Here is a 9607-nt window from a genome sequence, read left to right on the forward strand (position 1 = left end):
AGGGAGGGGAGGAGGGAGGGGCTTATGGGGGGATACAAAATGAATAAAGTGTAATTAATAAAAAAAAATGAAAAAAAAACTGCCTTTGAACTGCCACCAATTTAACTCTACTGCACTGACTCTCAACTCACTGCCCAAACAGAACTGACTGAACAGAGCTGACTAGAACTCAGAGATCTGCAAACCTCTGTCTCCTAAGTGCTGGTATTAAAGTCTTATACCACCACACCTGGACCTAAGCTGTTCTTTTCTTTTCTTTTCTTTTCTTTCTTTCTTTCTTTCTTTCTTTCTTTCTTTCTTTCTTTCTTTCTTTCTTTCTTTCTTTCTTTCTTCCTTCCTTCCTTCCTTCCTTCCTTCTTTCACTCGGCTTATTTATTTATTTAGTTATTCATTTATTTATTTACTTTTATATATTCACTTTACATCCTGATGGAAGTCCTCTCCCATCTCTCCTCTTAGTCCCCTGACCCTACCCACTTCCTTTTATCCCTCACCCCTTCTCCTCAGAAGAGGAGTGTCCCTCTCTCCCCAACCCACCCCAGCACACCAAGTCTAATCAAGTCTTCATCCACAGAGGCCAGGCAAGACATCCCTTCCCAGGGGATGTGACTGAAAGCAGGCATGCCATAAACAGCATCCCCTTTTCCTGAAATTTATACTTTACTATGCTGGCCTTGAACTCAGAGACCTTCTTAGAGGCAAGGTATTAAAGGTGTGTCTGTCTTCTAGCTGGATCACACAGAATTAGGAAGTCTTTTGATGTTATCTCCTGCCTGAGCAGCCATATTCTGAATTAATATTCCTCTATACTAATGATACTTTAAATATTGGCACTTATGCTCAGAGATACACATAACCCTCACTACACAAGAAGGAAGCTTCCCTTTGTAACAGACAGAGACTATTATGGAAAACCATAATCAACCAAAATGCAGAGTTATTGGACATAGTCTCAAGGAATTCACCTACAATATAAGAACTGAATCTAAGTCTCAAGAATAATTGGGGAAGTGGGAGAGAATGGAAAGACTGTAAGAGACAGAGAAAAAAAGGAGTTTTCTATGAGATTGTATATCCGAGTAATGTGAGAAGCTACCCTCATAAAGTCTAACCAAGTGTGAGCCAAAGAAAAACAACAATGGGTATTCCAATGTAAAAAAAAGCAATCTGGGGAGTCCCAACACAAAGAGGAATAGGATATATGGAGGTAGTAGTCAAAGAATGGGAACAAGGTAGGAGAGCAGGCAAGGAGAAATATGAGGGTGGAGGTGAGACATGGGGAGAGCCGAAGCTAGAGAGCAGAAAGCCTGTAGAGATAAAAACAGCTGAGGGTGGGTTTATCCCTGTGACAGGCTGGTGATTTAAGTCAGGGTAGATTTCTGGGAGGTTATGAGCGGGACTCAAGCAGAGACTCCTATTAGCAGAGGCCATAGAGACAGAAGAGGACACCCTCTAACTGGACTATTCTCCTAGTAGAGAGAGGAGAATACAAACACTCACAAAAACTTCCACCCAAATTTTACCCTGCCTACAAGATGAGCAGGAATAAGATAGAGCAGATAAAGCAGAGATTGAAGGAGTGTCCAACCAATGCCCAACCCAACCAAAGACCCACCCTATGGGAGAGTGCCAACCCCTGGCACTGTGAACGACACTACATACTCCGCTAAGCCTGCAGACAGGAGCCTATCAGAGTTGTCCTCTGAGAGGCTCTGCCCAGCAATGCCTCAAAACAGAGGCTGAGACTCACAGCCAAACATTGTATGATGTGTAGGGAGTATTGTGAAAAAGTGAGAGGAAAGAGAAAGGAACCTGGAAATGACAGCAACGCAACTAGAAGACCAAGACCGCCAACTAACCGGGTACTAGAGGGGCTTCCTGAGATTGAACAATAAACCAACCATGCATGGATTGGAACTAGAGCCACCTATAAAATGTAGCTGGTGGGCAACTTAAACGTCATGTGGGTCCTCATGTAAGGAAAGTGGGGACTGCATCCTGCCAGGTTTTTGCTCACTTAACTCTGGTGCAACTGCCTTGCCTGGGAACAGGAGAAGAGCAAATGCTCAGTCCTGATGCATATTGAGGAGCTGGGGTTGGTAGGAAGGAGTGGCTCCCCTTTTCTGAGTACTAGAGGAGGGGGAGGAAAGGGGCAATGTAGGGAAGGTAGAATGGGGCTACAACCAGGATGTAAAGCAAATTTAAAAAAGTAAATTTAATAATGATAAAAAAAAAACAGAAAATAGACAACTAAAGAATGCTGATAATGGGAGAAATATTTTTCCCCAAGGAATAATACACCAACTGGTTACCAAAGGCCAAATAGTCAGGCCTGAACAACTACATACAAGTAAAATTGTACTGACTTAGCACGTTATATTTATGTGTTAAAGAATATATATGTATATTTATATATACTTATGAATATAACAGCCAGTTATTAAAAAGTATGAATTTACTGGAGTACAAGTAGAGGGAAAAAAAAAAAAGGCAGGTTTGGGGAATAAAATAAAAAAGAAGAAATGGTGTAATTATCGTTAATCTGATAAAATGAATAAACTTTTTTAATTTAAGTTTTTTATATAATTACAGTTTATACACTTTGTATCCCAGCTGTTACCATTCTCCATCCTTCCCTCCCAACCCCTCCTTCCCTAATCTTCTCCAATGTCTCTTTCCAAGTCCACTGATAGAGGAGGACCTCCTCCCCCTCCATCTGACCCTAGCCTATCAGGTCTTATCAAGACTGTCTGCATGGTCTTCCTCTGTGGCCTGGTAAGGCTGCTCACCCTCAGGGAAGGTGATCAAAGAGCCAGCCCCTGAGTTCCTCTCAAAGCCAGTCCTTGTTCCCATTACTAGGTAACCCACTTAGATACTGACCTGCCATGGCCTACATCTGTGCTGGGCTTGTAGGTTATCTCCACGCATGGTCCTTGGTTGGAGTATCAGTCTCAGGAAAGACCCCTGTGCCTAGATTTTTTTGGTTCTGTTGCTCTCCTTGTGGAGCTCCTGTCCCTTTCAGGTCTTTCTATCTCTCCCTTCTTTCATAAGATTCCTTGCACTCTGTCCAAAGTTTGGTTAAGACCTGCAACATATGCTTTGTTTCACTGCTGGGTAGAGAGGCCCTCTGTGGTAGGGTTCTGTTCTGTTTCATGTTTCCTCTCTCTTGCAATGTCTGTTGCATATGCTTTTCTGAATGAGGATTGATCATCTTACCCAGGGTCCCCCTTCTTCCTTAACTTATTTACGTGTACAGATTTTAGTATATTATTCCTATATTATATGTCCAATATCCACTTATAAATGAGAATATACCATGTGTTTCAGCTTCTGGGATACCTCACTCAGAATGATTTTTTTTTTTTTAGATCCCACCATTTGCCTGCAAATTTCATGATTTCTTTGTTTTTAATTGCTGAGTACTATTCCATTGTGTAAATGTACCACAATTTCTGTATCCATTCCTCTGTTGAGGGACATCTGGATTGTTTCCAGCTTCTGGCTATTATGAATAAAGCTGCTATGAACATGGTTGAGCAGATATCTTTTTTTGAACAACTTTTGGATATATGCCTAGGAGTGGTATAGTTGGATCTTGAGGAAGAACTATTCATAATCATCTGAGAAAGCACCAGATTGATTACCAAAGTGATTCTACAAGTTTACATTCCCATCAGCAATGGATAAGGGTTTCCCTTACTTCCCACCATCTCCAGCATGTAGTGTCATTTGAGTTTTTTATTTTAGCCATTCTGAGGGGTGAAAGGTGAAATCTCAAGGTTGTTTTGATTAGCATTTCCCTGATGAATAAAGATGTTGAGCATTTATTTGTTTCTCTGCCATTCAATAGTCCTCTACAGAGAATTCTCTGTTTAGCTCTGTACCCATTTTATAAAATTCGTTATTAATTACATTTTATTCACTTTGTATCCCCCCTATGGTTCCCTCCCTCCTCCATTCCCAATCCCTCCCTTCCTCCACCCTCTGCATGCATGCTCCTACCCAAGTCCACTGATAGGGAAGGTCTTCTTTTCTTTCCTTCTGATCCTAGGCAATTAGGTCTCATCAAGAGTGGCTGCATTGTCTTCTTCTGTGGTCCATAAATGCTGCTTCTCCCTCGGGGGGGTAGGGGGTAATTAAAGAGCAGGCCAATGAGTTCATGTCAGAGACAGTCCCTGTTCCTATTACAATGGAACCTACTTAGATACTGAACTGCCATGGGCTACCTTTGTGCAGGGGTCTTAGGTTATCTTCATGCATGGTCCTTGGTTGGAGTATCAGTCTCAGGAAAGACCCCTGTGCTCAGATTTTTTTGGTTCTGTTGCTCTGCTTGTGGAGTTCTTGTCCTCTCCAGATCTTACTGTTCCCCACTTCTTTCCTAAGATTCCCTGCACTCTGCTCAAAGGTTGCCCATAAGTCTCAGCATCTGCATTGATAATCTGCAGGGTAGAGGGATTGGGATGGGCGGAGGGAGGGAACCATAAGAGGCATACAAAGTGAATAAAGTGTAATGAATACAGAATTTAAAAAAAAATAAAAAATAAAAATGAAAAGAAACATTATCAAAAAAAGAATAAAAAGGTCTGTAGGAATTTCTCTAGTTCCGTTTGATTTAAGACCTCTGTGAGTGTCATCATTTCTCTATTTAGCTTCTGTCAGGATGATCTGTCCTTTGGTGAGAGAGGGCTGTTGAAGTCTCCCACTATCAGTTTATTGGGATTAATGTGTGATTTAAGCTTTAATAATATTTCTTTGACAAATGCAGGAGCCCTTTGGGGCATAGATATTCAGGATTGTGGTGTCCTTCTGTGAATTTTTCCTTTAATGAGAATAAAGTGTCTCTCTCCATCTCTTTTGATTAATTTTAATTGGATGTCTATTTTATTAGATATTAGCATGGTTACTCCAGCTTGCTTCCTGGATCCATTTGCTTGGAAATCCTTTTCTCAGCCCTTTATTCAGAGGTTGTGTCTATCTTTGTTGCAGAGGAGTGTTTCCTGAATGCAGAAGAATGTTGGATCTTGTTTCCACAACCATTCATTAGTCTGAGTATTTTTATTGTAGAGTTGAGTCTATTGATGTTGATAGATAATAGTGACCAATGATTGTTAGTTCATTATATTGTGGCATTGGTGGTGACTGTGTGTTTGTTTTCTTTTGATTTTTTATTGTGAAGGTATCCTTATCCTGTGTTTCCTTGGGTGTAGTTGATCTAATTGGGTTGGAATTTTTCTACTAGTATCTTCTGTAGGGCTGGGCTCTGCATACATACTGTTTAAATTTAGTTATGTAATAGAATATTTTCTTTTCCCCATCTATGTTGATTGAAAATTTGGCAGATAACCTACTAGAAGCCATATTGGGAGCACAGAAACTTCTTCCATGCTTCCATTATCCATAATGCTCTTTCTTGATGCCTATGGAATAATTTCTTGTATTGAGTACAGAGTTTGTATTTATTTTATCTGTGTCATTAACATTATCTTTAAATAAACACCCATAATATTTCTTTAGATTTGTAGTTTGTTTATTCTTGTTCCATTTTAGTATACTCTTGGTAATTATAACATGTTGCTATTGGTGTTAATTATTCTCAAGGTATTTTGAGAATATGAAGACACATAAATATACAGAGAAGATTACAAACTTGTCATGAGTTTGGATTGAAGTATAGGTGCAAATATTCTAAAAACAGATTGACATTCCTGCCTGATTCCAGTTGTTATTCAATGTGGTTATATAACAAATATACATTCCTTCAAAACTATGCTTAATAAGCTAGTCATTATTATGGTTTACATGTTAAACCACATATATAATAAATTGAAATATTTTTTCATTAGTTCATCACTGTTATATAAGTTCAATTGAGTATTAAAGCAAGATGCTTTCCATTTCTCTTGGACATAATGAATTTTATCTAAATGAAGTTGTAATATAATTGGTAATATAATCTATGAAAATGTACTTTCTAATTCAGAGAAATTTTATAAATTAAATAGACTTCAGCATATTTATATCACAGGAAACTGCTTCCCTGTTCTTATAAAATATATCTATGAAATGATGGTAATAGTTGTTAAAATCACACATATACACACACATAAAATAATAAGTATGGATACATACATATATAATTTTATATCTTTTATAGGTGAAATAAATGTGTATGTTAAAACATTTTGAATATCAATAATCACCATAATGTCATTTTAATAGAAATTAGCTTCTAATTACAATTAATTTGGGGGTATTTGGAGTTTCACAGCTGATATATGAAGAGCTTTGAAGTCATCACTTTATCTTTGCAATGAAGAATGTCAGACAATATATAAAGATCAGTTAATTTCTGAGCTCAATCCTAAAATTGAAAATGCAGAACTAACTTCTATTCTGAAGTTTAAGAGACATAGAAAAAGATAAAGCCGCATATCTAAGAAAACCCACAGAAGCACCAGAAATTATTAAAAATAAAAGACAATAGAGTAATTTACATCATAGTTATGATTAATGGCTGGAGTAGGAGGACAGATTATCATGCAAGCAAGAAGATTATAGTTTTGGCGGTTGTGCATACATTTCTGTAGGTCTTCTTTTTCTCTTGGAACAGTACCTGATTATTGCAGTAAGATTCAAAGCATGATGTTCTCCTGGTCATGACAATGAAGAACAATATTTATCTGTGTGGGCTATCTCTTCATCAGGATGGTGACATTATAATTCTATAACTTTGACCCATAATGAAAATACTAATTGGCCCTCACTGCTTATAATTCCATTTTCAATTTAATAACAAGAAAAAAAAAAGAATATTTTTCCAAAACCATAATAAATGGAGATCAGGGCTTCTAAGAAAAAATTGAGAAAATTGAATTTATTAGAGAATAGAGGCCATAAAGGAAAAATGTACTTCTAGAGAGATACAGAAAGTCTAGAGAACAATTGATTCTGAAGACATAGGGTATACTGAGTAACTGAATACTTATCAGTATACTACATGACAACTGGCTGGCTCTGGCTACATTCTCTGGTTCTACCATTACCCTAGTCACCTTCCATGGTGATTACAGAATTAGAGCTAGATATGACACACAGAGGTAGTTCTCACGGAGATTTCTCTGCAGAAACACCTAAACTAAGTGCATGAGGAAAAAGACATTAGAGAAATGTGATGTTTCCAGTTAAAATTACAGGAAATAGAACATATCCTAACTTCTAGCTACTTTAACATAAACCTTTTCAGATTTACATACCTTAACTTGTATTCTCTAAGTGTCTGGGATTTTTTTTTTTAAAAAAAGTTTAATGAATTTCAAAACAAACAACAATAAAATCAGAAACAGCACAGTCTGAGGAAACAAAGTATTGAAGTTAGACTTAGACATAATGTAGATTTTGGTACTATTGGATAAAATTATGAAATAAATACGATAAATACAAAAAGGGCTTTCTTGGAGGCATTAGATAGCACATATAACAGAAGGACAGTGGGTAAAGACAGATTTAAACTCTAAGAAAAAGTAAGTAAAAGAAAATTCTTGAAATAAAAAGTGCTAAAATGATCCTTTTAATGGACTCATCAATAATTTTTTTAATTTTTTATTAATTACACTTTATTCATTTTGTATCCCCCCATAAGCCCCTCCCTCCTCCCCTCCCGATCCCATCCTCCCTCCCCTTTCTGCATGCATGCCACTCCCCAAGTCCACTGATAGGGGAGGTTCTCCTCTTCTTTCTGATCTTATTCTATCAGTTCTCATCAAAAGTGGCTGCATTGTCCTCTACTGTGTCCTGGTAAGGCTGCTCTCCCCTCATGGGGAAGTGATCAACGAGCAGGCCAATCAGATTATGTCAGAGGCAGTCCCTCTTCCCATTAGTATGGAACCCACTTGGACACTGAACTACCATGGGCTACATCTGTGCAGGGGTTCCAGGTCATCTCCACAAATAGTCCTTGGTTGGAGTATGATTTTCTCGGAAGTTCCCTGTGTTCAAATTATCTTGTTCTGTTGCTCAAGAAAGGATTATGGTCTTTTATAGTTCAGAGGAATAAAAGCTCATTATATTAGAAAATTGAAGATGTGTGGGTTAATATCAAAGTAAACAACAATTTCTCATGTAAAACATCAGAAAGAGGCTAAGGAACGATATAGAATAAAAATTTGATTAATGACAGAGCACTGTGTAAAACACATATGATATCAAATCATATATTTGAGATTGGAGAACATCAAGTAAGTTTTTTTTTTTTTTTCAAAAATGGGGAAAGCAGTTTGGGTAAAACCCAATAAAGGTGAGAAATCCAAAACTCTATCCTATTAGCAGCATCCAATAACTTCCTTCCCAAGCAGACAGTATAAGAAAAGAAACACAGTAATTTTCAAGCGAAAAATCTGACAAACACTAACACCACTATGTGATGACGATAACCATTATCAAGGATACATTGGGTTGAAAGTATGTACCCTGCTAGTATAGGAAAGAAAAATACCAAATATCACCTGTACCTAATTCTAAACTGAACACATCTAAGTTAATAGGAAGAAAAACATAACATAAACCACAAGAGAGCCACAGCTTATAAAATAACTAAGTTTAATTCAATTTCTTATAATAAAAAAAAACATTGGGGAAATTTGAGAAGTTGTTACATTCTAGGTCTATATAAATAAGCAAAATAACAAAGCTGACCTGATTGTTAAATAAAATACAGGGCTGTGGGTTGAATCCAAAAACACAAAAAATCAGCATGCCCAAAACATTTAATAGAAACTAGGTATCATATATTTTGGACTTAGAAATGTAATATAAAGTTAATAAGTCAAGTACAAAAGAATATATTTCCAAATGTTTATTTTTAAAAGTTTAGACATATTTTGGACTTTACTTATTGCATTTTACTTATGAAATTTGGGCAAATAACAAAAATCACCAGTCTAGAAAAATCTTCATATACTCTTTTGACATAGGAGAAATCCATCTGGAAGTGACCCAGAAGCCTTCTCCCCTTTTTATCTGTAGATACAGTGTAATCTCCCAGGAAGAAGAGCAATCAAGTCCACCAAGTGGTATAATCTTTAAACCACAACAATAGCAGTAACCAGCATGGCAAAATATTCCAAGGTTGCAATAGTGGCATTTATATCTTGCGGGTAACCAAGATTTCTCTAGTTGGACTTGAGATCTCTCAATAGGAAAGAATTCATACCTGGTACTCTATAGCTAGCCAACTAGTCCTGGCTGGTGAGGTCAGGGAACATAGAGGAAAACCTACCAGTGACACATTCATAAACCAGTAAAATTACTGCATTTTAAACACAAAAGGTTCTACCTGTAGAGATGTGTAGTGCTCTCCCCTCATCAATGAAGGTTTCTTTTTTTTAATTACACTTTATTCATTTTGTATCCCCTCATAAGCCCCTCCCTCCTCCCCTGCTGATCCCACCCTCCCTCCCCTTTCTCCATGCATGCCACTCCCTAAGTCCACTGAGAGGGGAGATTCTCCTCTTCTTTCTGATCTTAATCCATCAGTTCTCATCAAAAGTGGCTGCATTGTCCTCTACTGTGGCCTGGTAAGGCTGCTCCCCCCTCATGGGGAAATGATCAA

Source organism: Psammomys obesus, unplaced genomic scaffold, assembly GCF_907164565.1.
Source record: "Psammomys obesus unplaced genomic scaffold, mPsaObe1.curated_primary_1811, whole genome shotgun sequence".
NCBI classification, from domain to species: domain Eukaryota; kingdom Metazoa; phylum Chordata; class Mammalia; order Rodentia; family Muridae; genus Psammomys; species Psammomys obesus.